General features: G+C 39.0%; 2 protein-coding genes across 10 annotated transcripts in view; one reads left to right on the plus strand and one right to left on the minus strand.

Moving 5' to 3' along the window:
* The window catches only part of EFCAB5 (EF-hand calcium binding domain 5), a 160258-nt gene extending 159769 nt beyond the window's left edge, over positions 1 to 489 (minus strand). Inside the window, exon 1 of the mRNA XM_035303248.3 lies at positions 253 to 489. The gene's annotated coding sequence lies outside the window, so the exon portion shown is untranslated. The remainder of the gene's footprint in view (positions 1 to 252) is intronic.
* Positions 1 to 13464, plus strand: part of SSH2 (slingshot protein phosphatase 2) — a 306939-nt gene that overhangs the window by 594 nt on the left and 292881 nt on the right. The gene's annotated exons all lie outside the window — the stretch shown is intronic.

Raw genomic sequence — 13464 nt, forward strand, 5'->3', positions numbered from 1 at the left:
CCTCCTGCGTTGCCCCTTACCCACACCCACATCTCTTACCCATACCATTTCATGGACCCGTTCAGTATTTGCACACTGCACACCCTTCTTCGGACTCGCCAGGGTGTGCGCCTTCCCCTAGTCACTTGCTGGCTTTCTTGTGCTCCGTACTGTTCAGGCTTTGAACTGCCCAACCGTAGTTACTCCTTGGTTTCTCCCTCCTCCCCCTCACACCAAAGGGTGGCATTGATTTCTGTTTCTTGGATCTCTTACCTTTCCTCTGTGAGGTCCCGAAGCATCTGGTACTGCTTGGTGATCAATGCCAAAATATTTTCGTCTTACAGATATTTATGCTTTACATTCATTGCTCATGATCGTTCTTGTTCTTAGTCGTGTTTGTATGGCTCGTTACCTCAGATGCCTATGCCAATAAAGCATGCTCCCAGAAGGAAAATACATAGTAGCCAGCCTTTCCCCGCTGGGCCCGTCTTTGCCTTCTCTCCTCGCCCCACCCCCACTCTTTTACACTCCATTCTCTTAGGCTTCGTTTTTGAAAATATTTATTTTTAAAAACAATGTATTGCACCAGTGGGGCAAATGGGCTTTGACAAACAAACATCCAGATGTTTTAGCGAGAAATAGACTGAATGAAAATGCAAGCAACTGGGAAACCCACCTTGAACTTCCTACAGAACTGTAATTTTAAAAAATGTATTGATGGATTTAGTAGTATCAAGTTGCAAAAAAAGGTATTTAATAAACACTGTACCAGTTTCCACGTTAAAAAAAAATCAGTTTACTCTTAATATTTGTATGTTAACTGAGGTGTGAGCTTTGATATCCTGAAATTTGCTGGCTTGTGATTTCAGTATAGTTTCCTGAATTTCAGAATTTTGTTGTGTATGGTTGTGGTTTCTTCTTTTCTGCGCTTTTATTGCATTTTGTGTGAACAAACTGACAACTATATCTTAATTCAATAAGTGATTATATTTCAAAGGTTAAGATATCTTGTGTTGTTTCAGAGAATAGAACTGAGATCCTTGGTTGAGAGAGGCAGATTTCCAGCGATTGTAAGGAAGAATTTCTAACAGTGGAGTGCACTGCCTTGCAAAATAGTGAGTGCACATTGCTGGAAATATTCAAGCAAAGGCTGGAGAACATTTTGCCTGGGAAGCGGTATAAAGAATTCCTGCAGTGGGGGACTATTTCTAAGTCCAAGATTTTGTGCTTCAAAGCTGGTAAAACATTTTAGAGTCCTCCGAAGATAAGTATCATAGGGATAAGAATTTAATATAATTTAGTCTTATGTTTAGTACTTAATGCTAGTTTTTGGAAAGTCATTAACATACCATCAAATCTTCTTAAGTCACTCCACTAGTAAACTCTTTGGTTTGTGCTTACTAGGCCTAATTTTGAAGAAATCGATTGAAAGTAAAGTCATGGAAATAAACTAGAAATCAGTACTATAGTAACATTATTTTTCTTGGGCATTTCTGAAAACAGTTTATGCTTTGATAATAACATGTATATCAAGTTGTCATCATACTAATTTACTTGAAGTGAATGATTAGTATACAATAAGACGTTGTACACTTGATATGACTCATTAGCCAAAACTTGAGTTACTTTAGATCTTGAGGTATCTTAATAGTCACTTTTGACATAGGTAATTAAATTGATTGTGTAATAAGCTCAGTTGTTGAGCAAAATGACTAATATTTCTATATCAACTACACTGGTTATTTCAGTTGTTTCTACTTGGCCCCGTGCAAAGGAATCTGAAGGTTGGTGTACCAATCAACATCGTTAGCATAACTGATAAGCCATTTACCTTTCCCTTCAAATTGTCTTCCTATTGGACTTCATCCAGAGTTGTGTTCAGCTGAGTTGTCTTGAGGTCCTTGTACTCTAGTATTTGGCTGCTGTCCGACCTCCATATATTTTGCTGTTGCATCTCTCACTGCATAAATACGTTGGGTTGTTTGTTTTAAAATAGAGAGCAAAAAGAACCTAGAGAACCATGAAAGAAGAGCTTTAATTTTGTGAGGCTGGAAATATACATTTTTAAATTAATCACTTTAAGCATACTGTTAATACATTTTCACTATAGGACACAGGGCATTTTAATACTGCCAGCTCTTTAGTGTTGTTTCATTAGGCATTAAACAATATGCTAGGTATGAGTGACCATTGTAGATACTAAGATGTATAAGAAATTGACCTGTTCATCAGGATCATGCAATCTGGGGGGCTGAAGCATTGGAGGAAGCACAAACATGAGGTAAGAGGGTGGAAAAGAAGAATGAGGGGAATGATACTGTAGGTATGTGAAGAGTTTGTGATGGCCATAAGTATTATCTGAATTCAGATTAAGATAAGTTCCCTAATGGCAATGTTAATAATAAGAGTAATAACAATATCTAACATTTCTTGGGTCCTCATCTATGCCAGGCATCATGTTAAGTGCTTTACATGAATTAATTCATTTGCTTTTTTCACAATATGCCTCAAGGAAGTTGCTCTTATCCCCATCTTATAGATGAAGAAGCTGAGGCAAAGAGTTATTAAGGAATATGCCCAGTGTCACTCAGCCAGTAGGTGATTGGAGTTGTAATTCAAACCCAGATGTGTCTAACTAGAATCTGCCATCTTTTTCTCATGGGTGATCAAGGAAAAGTATGCCTACTAGGTGGTTCTCAAACTAGTTCTTGAAGAATGGGTTGAATTTCAATAGGCCAAGATAGAAGCTGTGAAGAAGAGAGTATTGCAGGTCAGGAGAAATTGTGTACTTCAAAACTTAGAGGCAAAAGAGTACAGGGCATATCTGAAGGAATTAAATGGACCAGTTTGAGGAAGGATTTGCTAGGGAGAATAGTAAGAGATAAAGGTGAGGAGGCAGCTAGGGCTGCACAGAGACTACCGAGCTTGGGAGTTTGGAGTTTGAACTTGATGGAGAAGGTAATGGAGAGTCTGCTGAGGTTTTGAGTAGATGTGATCACAGTGGCATTTTAAGAATTTTTTTTATTATTTTTTATTTTAGATAGGGTCTCACTCTGTCACTTAGGCTGGAGTGCAGTAGCACAATCTTGGCTCACTGTAGCCTCTGTCTTTCAGGCTCAAGTGATCCTCCCCCCTCAGCCTCCCCAGTATCCGGGACTATAGGCATCAAGCCTGGTAATTTTTGTATTTTTTGGTAGAGATGGGGTTTTACCATGTTGCCCAGGCTAGTCTCAAATTCCTGGCCTTCTAAAGTGCTGGGACTACAGGGATGAGCCATCACACTTGGCCTATTTTAAGAAAATTGATCTAGTAGATATCAGAGATATCAGGGAGCTTTGAAAAAGAGAGGCTGTGAGTGGAGCCAGTGAGAGGTTGTTCTAGAAGCCCAAGTGTGAGGTAATAAATGCCCAAACTGGGATTTTGAAGTGGTAATGGAAAGAAAGAGACAGATGTGAGGGGTTGTGGAAAAGACTTGGGCACTGATTAGATTTAGGAGGTGAGGGATCAGAGATGTCAACTCTTAGGATAGATATTGTTCTTCCGGTGTTTTCTGATTAATAGAGGGCAATGTAAGAATCATCTCTGTCTCTTTCTATTCTTTCTGGTATGAATTTTCTTTTTTAAAACTTCTTTTTTATTTAAAAAATTGTATCGTTAATGGACAACACATATTTATGGTATACAACCTGATGCTTTGATACATGTGTACTACATTATGAAATAATTAAGTCAGGCTAATTAACATATCACTTCACCTAGTTAGCTTTTTTTGTGGTGAAAGCATTTAAAATCTACTCTTAGTAGTTTTCTTCCTTTTTCCTTTCCTTTCCTTCTCTTTCCCTTTTCCCTTCCCTTCCCCTTCCCTCTATCCTTTCCCCTTCCCTTCCCCTTCCCTCTATCCTTTCCCCTTCCCTTCCCCTTCCCTCTATCCTTTCCCCTTCCCTCTATCCTTTCCCCTTCCCTTCCCCTTCCCTCTATCCTTTCCCCTTCCCTTCCCCCTTCCCTTCCCTTCTCTTCCCTTCTCTTCCCTTCTACCGAGTCTCTCTCTGTTGCCAGGCTGGAGTGCAGTGGTGCCATCTTGGCTCACTGCAATCGCTGCCTCTTGGGTTTAAAGGATTCTACTGCCTCAGCCTCCCAAGTAGCTGGGACTACAGGCACGTGCCATCACGCCCAGCTAATTTTTGTACTTTTTAGTAGAGACGAGGTTTCACCATGTTGGCCAGGATGGTCATGATCTCTTGACCTCGTGATCTGCCTGCCTCAGCTTCCCAAAGTGCTGGGATTACAGGCATGAGCCACCGTGCCTGGCCCTTTCTTTTTTAAGATGGGGGTCTCACTATAGCACAGGCCGGAGTGAGTGGCACAATCATAGTTCACTGCAGCCTCAAGTGATCCTCCTACCTCAGCCTCCTGAGTAGCTGGGACTAGCCAGCTAATTTTAATTTTTTTTCTTTGTAGAGATGAGGACTTACTTGGGGACTTGCTGCCCAGGCTGGCCTTGAACCCCTGGCTTCAAGGGATCCTCTTGTTTCGGCCTCCTAAAGAATTGGGATTATAGGCAAGAGCCACCGTGACCGTCCACAAAGTGTACAATACATTATTATTGACTATAGAAACCATATTGTACGACAACTCTTCATTACTTACTCCTCCTGTCTAATGGAAACTTTGTACCCTTTGACCATCATCTCCTCCCTATTCTCCCACCAACCCTCAGTCTGCTGTGAATTTTCTGAATTGATACCTGTATTGGTCCAGGGTTAAATAAACACAGTATAATACATACAATAATAATATTTTAGTTTTCTGTAGTGCCCTATGCTTTTCAGAGTGGTTTTTGGTGTGTGTATGTGTGTTTGTGATCTAATTTAATTCTCAAGCAACCCCAAAAGTTATGCAGGACAGGTACCACAGTTTAAAGACTTGGCTGAAAGCAACAAAATGTGGGTGTAATAACTGCATAGAACTAAGTTCCTTGGCTGCTGGTTTGTATCTCTCTCCATGGTGTGATAAGAGAAACAGCATATGCAGTTTCGGATCCTCAGACTTGACTGCCAGTTGAGTAAAGGTGCAAGACATGAGGCACAATCAAGAACTCACTCTTTCTGGAGCTCATTTATATTGCAACCTTGACTACCTAAAACAGAATCATCTAAGTTTGTGCAAATCATTTTAGGTGATAGCTTTGTTTGAAGTCTATCAACTCTTCATGTATACATAAATCTTATAAATGTGGATATTTAGGTTCCTTATTCTTAGATTACCAACAGCAAAATAGGAATGGAAAATTCCAGGTGCTGCTAAAGGCAGGCTCCCTATGGTGCTGGGAAGGGATGGCTGTTGGTTTCACCACAAGGGAAGAGGAAAAAAAAAAACCACAAATAGCTGGCATAAGAAAAAAATTGAGCAATTCTTTCCTACTTAATATAGGGACAGATAGCCCTCTAGGACCCAGTAGTTCCTGAGAGCTACTATTATATGTTCCTAATGATGATTCTGAATTATCATAAGAAGGCTTACTCTTGTTTTAAATCTTGATTTAAGCAATCCGAATTGAGTGTGGTGTATTTTTAGATGCCCTTCTAAGTTTCACCAAAATTTTGACATTTAAGATGCATATTATAATTAATTGGTAAATCCGTTTACATATATATCTTTATTTCTTGAAGCTAAATAAATATTATTGAGTTATATGTACATGTGTATTAATTATGGCACATCTCTCTCCCTCAGTTGAGAAAATAAAGCCAAGGCAGATATGAAATTGATTTCTATTAAGTATAAACACAAGTAATGCTTTTCCTGATTTATGTACTAGTGACACAGAAAAAAAAGTGATGCTTTTGAATTTTCGAAGACAGTTTTAGAAATTTGCATAAACTCTAGAAATGACTATTATAGAAAATCCAGAAATACAGAGAAGTACAGAAAAGACAAAAATATGTGCCATTTATTTTATAAAGCTGAAGGGCTGCTATATATATAATTTTATATCTTTTTTTAAGAAATTTGGTATATATCACAGATATATTGCCGTATCATTTAAATGACTGTATTCAGTAGTTTTTGTTTGTTTGCTTGTTTGTTATGTTTTTTGAGTCAAAGTCGCAGTCTGTTGTCCAGACTGGGGGGTAGTGGCACAATCTCAGTTCACTGCAACCTTCGCCTCCTGGGTTCAAGCCATTCTCCCTTCTCAGCCTGCCAAGTAGCTGGGATTACAGGCATGCACCACCATGCCTGACTGAGATTATAGGCATGAGCCACCGCACCCTGCTGCATTCAGTAGTTTTAACTCATTCTAATCGTTCTATTATTGGTTGGCATTTGTTTTTTCTAACCACCACCCCACCCCCGTTTTTTTTATTGTTGTTGTTTGTTTGTTTGTTTGTTTTGAGACAGGGTCTCACTCTGTTGCCCAGGCTTGAGTGTAGTGGTGCAATCACAGCTTACTGAAGCCTTGACTTCCTAGGCTTGAGTGATCTTTCCATCTCAGCTTCCCAAAAGGCTAGGACCATAGACACACACCACCATGCCCAGCTAATTATTTTATATTTTGGAGAAATGGAGTCTCATCCTGTTGCCCAGGCTGATCTCAAACTCCTGGGTTCAAGCAATCCTTTTACCACGGCCTCCCAACATCCTGGGATTACAGATGTAAGTCACCATATCCAGCACTTTCCTTTCTATTATGAATTACATTATAATAAACATCACTGGCTATAAATATTTGACTCAGTTGGTAACATTTATTATGATTTCAAGAAATTCAATTACTAGATTATACTGAATAAATAATTTTAAGGCTTGTGTTATATATTTATACTTTCTAGAAAGATTATTCCAATTAATGTTTATTCCAACTAGCATAGTATAAGAATGCTCATTTTTCCTAACCTAATCTACAGTGAATATTCTCATTTCATTTTTATTTTTGAGTTTGTGTCTTGTTATTTCCCAGGCTAGTCTTGAACTCCTGGCTTAAGCAGTCCTCCCACTTCAGCCTTCTGAGTAGCTGAGATTATAAGCGTATGCCAATGTGTCCAGCCTCATTTTGTTTTAATCACTACAAATATTTTAGGATAAACAGTAGTATTTAGTTGGTTTGATTTGTATTTTATTGTTAGGTCAGGTATTTTTTCAAATGCTTATTAGGCATTTACATTAAAGTTTTTGAAAAGATATATTTTTTGATGTATAATCTACAAACTCTGAAATGTACCTGTTTTAGCAAGTATACAATCCAATTATTTTTAGTTAACTTACAGAGTTGTGCAACCCTCACTTCAATCATATTTCCTTTTTATGAGCTATTTTTCTTTTCAGTTTGTGTACCCTTTTGATGTATTATGAATATTAACACTTTATGATATTTATTACAAACTATTTTCTTTTTAATTCAGTTTGTATTATTCTTAGAATAAAGTCTACAATTCAAATTGCTAGTGAGACCTTAAATAAGCCAACCTTGCATTCCTCTTCAGCCCTGTCTCTTCCCAAGTCCCTGCCTTGCACACTGCTCACAGTTAAGCTGACATGCCCATGCTCCCTTTGGTTTTTAGGCTTTTGCACATGCTGTTTCCTTTACCTGGAACACCTTTTCTTCATCTTTCTACCTAATTCCTACTCATTCTTCAGGTCTCAGCTTAAATGTCACTTCTGGGAAGCTTCCCTGACTCCACCCCCTCAGACCATGGTAGGTGCTCCTTCCACGCATACCATAGCACCCTATACTTACCCATGGTGGCTCTTATCTTTTTACTGTACTTGTTTTATTACTTATCTCCCCCACTAACCTCTAAGTCAGATACTGGGTCATTTGCATATTTTTGTATTATCAGAGCTCAAAAGTATTTGACACATGGAGCCAGGCGCAGTGGCTCACGCCTGTAATTCTAACACTTTGGGAGGTCGAGGCGGGTGGATCACCTAAGGTCAGGAGTTGGAAACCAGGCCAACATGGTGAAACCCTGTCTCTCCTAAATATATAAAAATTAGTTGGGTTTGGTGGCAGGTGCCTGTACTCCCAGCTACTCAGGAGGCTGAGGCAGGAGAATCACTTGAACCTGGGAAGCAGAGGTTGCAATGAGCCGAGATCATGCCATAGCACTCCAGCCTGGGCAACAAGAGTGAAACTCCCTCTCAAAAAAACTAAAGGATTTGGCACATCAATCAATGGATGATCAATGGATATAGTCATATTTAGCAGTCTTTTCTATTTTGAGTTCTTCTGCTGTTTTTAAGCAGATATAGGCGGATATCCTGAGAAGCCCAAAGGATTTGATCACTTTTAAGACTTTTGGTACATGTTGCCAAATTATCCTGCAGAAAGGTTGAATTAATCTTTGTTTACAAGCAGTGTATAACAATGTTTCATTGTACGCTCACAGTCTTAAGTATCATCATTGTCATAGGGATATTTATTGAACACTTACTGTATACTAGCCACTGTGTTAAGTACCTTATGTGCATCATGTTGCTTAATTTTCACATCACTCTTGTGGGGTATTACTATTCTCTCGATTTTACCAAGAAAATTCAGAATCAGATAAGTGAAGTGAATTGTCCATGGTTATAGGTCTGATGTTTGGCATCAGAACCCCTTCTCTTAATCACTAGTATTTTATTGTTGTTTTAATTTACATTTTAAAAAATCAGAGGCTAAACATTTTTTCAAATATTTGCTATTATGTGTTTTATTATCTATTACTTGTTTTGTAAATCGTTCATGTTCTTTGCCCAGCTTTCTTCATGTCTGTTTATTTTTTCCATATTGATGTGTAAGTATTCTTTTTTTTTTTTTTGTATTTTTTTTTTTTTCCTTTTTGTGGAGAATGGGGGTTCCGCTATATTGCCCAAGCAGGTCTTGAACTCCTGGGCTCAAGCTGTCCTCCCGCCTCTGCCTCCCTAAGAGCTGGGATTACAGGCATGAGCCACAGCGCCCGGCCAGTATTCTTCATATACTAAGAATATTAACGATTTTCTGTTATGTTGCAAATTTTCCCCTAAATTTTCATTTGCCATTTTGTTTTGTTTATTTTATTCATTTGTATATACAGACATTTAAAACATTTTAATGCCATCAATCCAGTTTTGCATGTGAGTTTGTTTTCCATTATTTTTCTCAGTAAGTATAGAAATATTCTACTTATTGAAAAAGTTTAGAACTGTATGTTTTAAAGCTATTTATGGTATTATTTTTATATTTTACTTTTAATTGTCTGAAATTAATTTTACTACATGATATGAAGTAAGGATTATGTTTGTTTTGTTCCAGATAGTTAACGGCTTGTCCCAGTTCATTTTATGAAACAGTCACTCCTTTTTTCCAATGGTATGGAACTCCTTCTTGGGAAATACTAAATTCCCCAATACTTAGTTCAAGTATAAGCTGAAGTATGTTCCATTGAAGTTCCATTGCAAGTTTCACAGGAATTTAGTTAGGTTAGCATATATTACTTAGTATTTATTGAATTGCATGCATAGAAAATAATCTTTAAACTAGCTTACATTTTAAATTTTCACTCAAGTATCTGGGGAGTCCAGAGAAAGAGAAGGCCTTTGGTACTCAAAAAGTATCTTCAGGTTTCTCATCTTTTCCATCTGGCTTTAAGTGAGAGGGAGCAGTTTCTGGATTACGCTCATGCTAAAAACGATACTGTGCAGTATGGCCTTCTTATGTAGTGCCATTAAATATCACTCCTGGTTTCAGTGGCTTAAGACTTACTGTTTTTCCATTAAATGCCTGCTGTAGATCTATAGCAGTGCCTAGCCTTTTGAAAACATTCACATGTCCATGTTTTACATTTATTTGTTAATCCATTTTTAAAAAGCAAGAACACCTAGCTGTAGTTTTTCCATTCAGTAAACCTAGTAGTAGGGAAACTGTTCCCAATTTAAATAAAAAAGGGTAATTCTTGATGAGCTCCTTTACCCTACATAAAATATCCCAGAGGCTGGGTATACATGAGTAATACCCTAAGAATCTTGTTAATCAGAAGTATTTAATGAGTGCTATTTTGTGTAGGTAATCTCATCCATTCCCTTCGTTTCTGAGCACTGAATTCTTTTTAAATATGTTTAGAAACTGCCCTGCATTGTCTTGCCCATCTGAGCAGCACAGCTGCTGATCACAGTGCCCCTCATTTTCCTGTGAAGGGAAAGCCTGGTGAGGTACTCTTGGCTATGAAATGTAATGGAAGGTCCCAGGGTTCCCTAGACTTCCTGAAAGATAGAGGGAAGTACTTCATTTATTGAGTGGAAAGAATGTCCTTAGAAACAGATGGGGAGAAGTAATATTCTGTTCCAGCTTAGATTTTATGGAACTGTTTGATTCAATTTTCTGAAAAACTTGATTAGTATCTTTATATGTCTGATACATATTTATTTACTAATTTATACCACTGCTGGGGATCCAGCAGCCACTTATTCTCTGGCCTCAGGAAGCTTAGAGAAGTAGAAAGACTGATGTTAAATAGGTGAGTAGATTACAGTATAGTAGTCACAAATACATATGCCTTGAGAAAGAGGAAGAAGGCCAGCAAGGACTTCTTGAGCCTTGAAGAGTGAGTGGGAATTGGTCAGCAAACAGAGGGTTATGGGGGTGAGTAGCAGGAGGGAAAGAAGCATTCTTTTTTTTTTTTTTTTTTGAGAGTCTTGCTCTGTCACTCAGGCTGGAGGGCAGTGGCACAATCTTGGCTCATTGCAACCTCCATCTCCTGGGTTTGAGCAATTCTCATGCCTCAGCCTCCTGAGTAGCTGGGATTACAGGCATGCGCCACCACACCTGGCTAATTTTTGTATTTTTAGTAGAGACAGGGTTTTGCCATGTTGGCCAGGGTGGTCTTGGACTCCTGACCTCAAGCGAGCTGCCTGCCTCAGCCTCCCAAAGTGTTGGGGTTACAGGCATGAGCCACGGCACCTGGACGAAAGAAGCATTCTTAAGCATGAACTTAAGGTACAGGACTACAAATAGCATGATATATGCTGGGAACCAGAGGCAGTACAGTGCTGATGCCATGTAAAGTGCAGAAAATAAGGGTGGAGAAGTAAAGATAATTTCTTCTGAATTTTAACATCTGCACCCTTACTTTTACCTTGAATACAATTGGCTTTTTTTCTAAGTGACTGCAAATTTGTGATTGTAGACACTGGGTTCAGCACTAAATAGGCATCACAATAACCATTGGAAGTAGTACTGTTATTGTTTTCAATTTGCAGATGAAGAAACTGAGTCTCATGGAGGTGTCTAGATTCCCTGGCTAGAAATGGCAGAGCTGGGATTTGAACTTTATTACAGTCAGAAAGCAACTACTATACTAAATCCCCCTACCCTTGGTGTTACCATCTCAATGTCAATCAAAGTGCTGTTTGTTTGTTTGTTTGTTTGTTTGATTGATTGATTATTTGAGACAGGATCTCCATCTGTCACCCAGCCTAGAGTGCAGTGGTGTAAACATGGCTCACTGCAGCCTCAACCTCCTGGGCTCAAGTGGGATTCTTCTGCCTCAGCCTCCTATGTACCTGGGACCACAGCTGCACACACGACCATACCCAGCTAATTTTTAAAATTTTTTGTAGAGATGGGGTCTCACTTTGTTGCCTAGGGTGGTCTCAAACTCATGGGCTCAAGCAGTCCTCCCACCTCGGTCTCCCAAAGTGCTGCCAGGATTACAGGCATGAGCCATGTGTAACCTGGCTTGATTTACTCTATTTTTTAATCATTTAGCTTTATGTTTGACCTGCCATAGTTTGAATCATTGCAATTTGTGTCCTTTTGCTGCTTCTGCTTTAGTACTTAATACTAAGGCACTTCAGCAGAAGTTTGTTGAGATCCTTCTCAAGCACTGAGGGATGATATAAGGCATTATCTTTGCCTTCAAATTTACAAGTCTAGTGGGGAAGGCAGCTATAAACTAAGCATGTATAATTACTTCATATGGTGAGCAGTAGGAAAGGCACAAACCAAATGTGTACAGGTGAAGAAGACATCAGTACTAAAGGGGATAATGGTCAGGGAATTCGGAACAAACTAAATTGGAAAAGATGGAGGAGCAAAATACCTTTGCAGCTAGCAAAATGAGATACATTTTTTCCTTCTAGATATTAATCCCTTTCAGTTTCATTTACAAGTAGAAGCCAGTTGTTTTTTTTTTTTTTCTCTACAGAGTGATTTTTGTATTGCATTTTAGGTTTTGGGGTACATGTGAAGAACATGCAAGATTGTTGCATAGGTACACACATGGCAGTGTGATTTGCTGCCTTCCTCCCCTTCACCTATATCAGGCATTTCTCCCCATGCTATCTCTCCCCAACTCCCCACCCCCTGCTGTCCCTCCCCTATTTCCCCACAACAGACCCCAGTGTGTAGGGCTCCCCTCCCTGTGTCCATGTGTTCTCGTTGTTCAACACCCGCCTATGAGTGAGAACACGTGGTGTTTGATTTTCTGTTCTTGTGTCAGTTTGCTGAGAATGATGGTTTCCAGGTTCATCCATGTCCCTACAAAGGACACCAACTCATCGTTTTTATGGCTGTATAATATTCCATGGTATATATGTGCCACATTTTCCCTGTCCAGTCTACCATTGATGGGCATTTGGGTTGGTTCCAGGTCTTTGCTATTGTAAACTGTGCTTCAGTGAACATTCGTGTGCATGTGTCCTTATAGTAGAACGATTTATAATCCTTTGGATATATACCCAGTAATGGGATTGCTGGGTCAAATGGAATTTCTATTTCTAGGTCCTTGAGGAATCGCCACACTGTCTTCCACAATGGTTGAACTAATTTACACTCTGCCAAAAAAGTGTTCCTATTTCTCCACATCTTCTCCAGCATCTGTTGTCTCCAGATTTTTTAATGATCGCCATTCTAACTGGCGTGAGGTGGTATCTCAATGTGGTTTTGATTTGCATCTCTCTAATGACCAGTGATGATGAGCATTTTTTCATATGTTTGTTGGCCTCATGTATGTCTTCTTTTGTAAAGTGTCTGTTCATATCCTTTGCCCACTTATAAATGGGCTTGTTTGTTTTGTTCTTGTAAATCTGTTTGAGTTCTTTGTAAATTCTGGATATCAGCCCTTTGTCAGATGGGTAAACTGCAAAAATCTTTTCCCATTCTATTGGTTGCCGATTCACTCTAATGACTGTTTCTTTTGCCGTGCAGAAGCTGTAGAGTTTGATTAGGTCCTATTTGTCTGTGTTGGCTTTTGTTGCCAATGCTTTTGGTGTTTTGGTCATAAAGTCCTTGCCCACATCTATGTCCTGAATGGTTTTGCCTAGATTTTCTTCTAGGGTTTTTATGGTGTTAGGTCTTATGTTTAAGTCTTTAATCCATCTGGAGTTAATTTTAGTGTAAGGTGTCAGGAAGGGGTCTGGTTTCTGCTTTCTGCACATGTTTTCCCAACACCATTTATTAAACAGGGAATCCTTTACCCATTGCTTGTTTTTGTCAGGTTTGTCAAAGATTGGATGGTTGTAGATATG

Source organism: Callithrix jacchus, chromosome 5 (assembly GCF_049354715.1).
Source record: "Callithrix jacchus isolate 240 chromosome 5, calJac240_pri, whole genome shotgun sequence".
In the NCBI taxonomy this organism is placed as follows: Eukaryota; Metazoa; Chordata; class Mammalia; order Primates; family Cebidae; genus Callithrix; species Callithrix jacchus.